Source organism: Mytilus galloprovincialis, chromosome 9 (assembly GCF_965363235.1).
Source record: "Mytilus galloprovincialis chromosome 9, xbMytGall1.hap1.1, whole genome shotgun sequence".
Lineage (NCBI taxonomy): Eukaryota > Metazoa > Mollusca > Bivalvia > Mytilida > Mytilidae > Mytilus > Mytilus galloprovincialis.
Window position 1 is genome coordinate 45859327 of NC_134846.1, and position 3529 is coordinate 45862855.

The following is a 3529-nucleotide window of genomic DNA, read 5'->3' on the forward strand; positions in this document are numbered from 1 at the left end:
GAAAATCATAGAACTACATTTATCCTAAAACACTGTCAAACATCCAAACATACTATCCACACTCATCTGTGTCCACACTTGTTGAACTAACAAAATAATCTGAAACTTGTACTACCCATTGTATGTATACTACGTGTACACAAGTTTTACCCTTAGATTTTCTGTCATCGACATATTATAAAACGAGAATATGTTGGCTACGTTTTCAACATAAACGAGTGCCTAGAATGGGAAATCTTCAATTATGTAAAAAAAAAACTTATGTCGTATTTCTCTATTTTCACTATCTAGATAGCATTGTTTTGTTTCTATTCTTGAGTTGTATGGCCTTATTTTCTCTATAATGATTCTTTAATTTTGTTCTTGTCCATTTTCAGTGATCTTGATCTGTATTCATTTTTTTTTGTAAATCCTGTACAAATCCTCAAAAACAGCGCAAGGACCTGGTTTACCACTGCGTTATTTGAATAATTATGCATGTTCGAAAAATTATCAAAAACAAATTTTCAGTCCTTATCGTGCCCTTTACCATGCACAAAGGGTTCAGCTTAAGATGTTAGAGTAAACTAACACATGATTCTGTCTTCGGTCGATCATTGTCATTTTTGAAGGATCTGTCGAAACTCGAAGTTCTGTATCGATAAGGTTAGAGTCGATTGAACCGACCAAGGATTTGCCAACAATTTGGACAAGAATGGACACAATCTTTAACAGCGTTCACATAGAATGGTACCAAACAGCAACCTAACCACAAACTGAAAAAAAGATCATAGTATTAGCTTCTGTTTATACAATGAAAGATTTATAAGTTACTAAATCCCTCTAGTATATAATTGCATTGAAAGAAAATACAAAAATATCCTTACGATTGTTATTGCTTAATCGATTTATTGTTTCAGATCTCCATAATTTCTGGTATCAATTAGAGATATAAGATAAAAGTGTTATACTCATTTATGATGGAGATCTGAAACAATAAATCAATTAATTAATAACAATCATAAGGGTATTCTTCTAGAAAAAGGCGTCTGTTGTTTTGTTAAACATATATACTAGTAGTCTGTCTATTCTGACAATGAAGAAATAACATCCAAAATGTGATGTACACTATTGTTCAAAATAATTGATATTTTTAGAATATATTAGTTCTTCCGTATGCTTTGGTGCATTATACATCACATTTTCGATTGAATATTTCGTATATATATACTCATAATCAGTACAACCTCACCATGATTGTGTAACAAAGGAACAGCCAATAATTATATTGAAATATGTTTTAAGGACAACTGTACTGTGTTTGAGTAAACGATTAAGTCCTTTTCGAGTTGTTTTTAATTAAAATGCTTTTAGACCATCTTTTACTCTGTTATATACGTTTTTCGTTGGTTTCAATATCTGACTTTTTAATCTGCTGATTTAAGCAATTTTCAACTGGTTTCAATATTTTGTTCTTAGATTGTACTGTTATACCACTGCCCTGTGTTATGGTTGGGGTTTCATAGTGATAACAACAAACGGGTTATTTTACATGACAGATTACTATGTTTCAATTTGTACTAGATAGTTATGCAAAAAGCCAATTCAGACAAGGTATCCCAATAAGCATGAAATTTCGTGACTAGTCAGTGGCGGATCCAGAACTTTTCATTAGGGGTGGCCCGCTGACTGACCTTAGGGGGCCGCTCAGGTCATGCTTCAGTGATTCCCTATATAATCAACCAAATTTTTCTCACGAAAGGGGGGGTCCCCTCTGTACCGCCTATGCTAGTAAAATATGTTCTACTATTGATACCTTCTTCCGTATTTCTATATATTCGAAAGAAGGTCAGCATTGACAAAGGGATCGATTTCTTTTTACAAGTGATTTTTTTTGTTCTTATTGCTATTTTTAACATATCCGTCCGCAGCAGCACTAAGACATAAAAAAATATACTTACCCCAAAAATATCATTAGCCCACATAAAAACCAGCACAAAGTTCCAGCATTGTAAGATATGGCTGTTATAATCTCATGACGGCAAAATGGACATATCATACAAAACGCCTCATCCCCAAATACTGGTGTCGATTCCATTTCACATTTTTCTAAGTTAAATACAATGTTTGAATTAATATCTTATGATCATATTTTTTTCTATTTATTATTTTTTCATTCTAAAATAAAAATTCTAAGATGGAGTCTGATGTTTGTGTAACCTAATGAACAGTCAATGTTTCCCATGAAAGATATAACTATACTTCTTTCGTTCTGAATGTCATGTTGTGTTTGGTGTCATTTGGGTTGCTGTCTTACTGAGGTGGTATATCCAACATATCCATTCATTTACATTCTTAGTGTCAAACCTGTGTTGTATTTTTATAAGTTAGAAATATTACTACCCTTATGTATACATTCTTGATTGTGAATTATTTAAAAGATTTTTGTACTTTTATTGACTGCAAAATATTATATAACTATATTTTACGTACATTTAAAGGTATATCTGATTTATAGCCAATAAAATAGAATATTCTTATATGTAACTTTAAAGACTGCACAATAACTACTTTAGATAGTCATTGACGAAACATAATTCATATCCTAATTGCATTCCTGTTTGGGCAAATAAAATTGCTTGATGTTAAAGAACATATTTCATGTAACGGTGAGCTTGAGCCTTCAAGATTAAAAATACGTGTTATCATTTTTTCAAATCCGGATCTATCTTACAACATTAGTGCTTGTATACATAATTTGCGGATATATGAAATAGAGATCTATATTTAATTAGATTGAATGCAGATGTTTACTTGTAAATTTGTAAAAATATTGTTTTTTTTCTTAGGCGTAATTTCCTTATATAGATCCCAAATTCTTATGTAAAAAACATATTTTTTTTTTCAATTAAAATGCTAGTTCAAAACAGTAAGAGATCTGTGTCTGGTCAGGTCCGATATGACAGATGCATGTTAATATTTGTCGTTCAGATGTGCGTGATTTATATTCTTTTTGTTTTGAAAATTCGGACTTGTTTAGGCTTAGGTCCCAGATCCATTTCTTAACTTAATCATTATTTGATATTACAATTTTTGCATATGAAAATGGAAATCTATTAATTTTGGTAAAATTAATTTGACATACAAAAATTTGATCTAACTTTAGTCTCTTTATCTGTTTAAATCTATGTGATCTATGAACTTTTAAACTTATATGATATAATATTACGTAGAATATCGTGTATGTATAATGTAATAATTCAGAAACAATAAATAATCTTAGTTTTTACAAACGCTTACCTGAATCAGATGAATGCATTTGTGACGGGACAATTTCTGTGAAGCTATTCAAAACATACAAATTAAAAAGAACACCGACATTTCCTAAATATTAAATTTAAATGTGTTGTGTTTGTTGACTTAGAGGTTCAATAATAACATTGTATCGATCATTTGTATATATAAATTCTATGTGTAAGTTAAGTTGGCTGATTAACGTATTTATACTATAATTAGTTGTGTATTCAATTTAAAATCGTGTCTCACGGTC

General features: G+C 30.5%; 1 long non-coding RNA gene across 1 annotated transcript; it reads right to left on the minus strand.

The window, feature by feature from the left end:
* Positions 1-259: 259 nt before the first annotated feature.
* Positions 260-3436, minus strand: LOC143045103 (uncharacterized). Its single transcript, XR_012968864.1, has 3 exons — positions 3280-3436; positions 1941-2088; positions 260-755 (listed from the first exon to the last, which is right to left on the minus strand). It is a non-coding gene; the product is annotated as an uncharacterized LOC143045103 (long non-coding RNA).
* Positions 3437-3529: the final 93 nt, after the last annotated feature.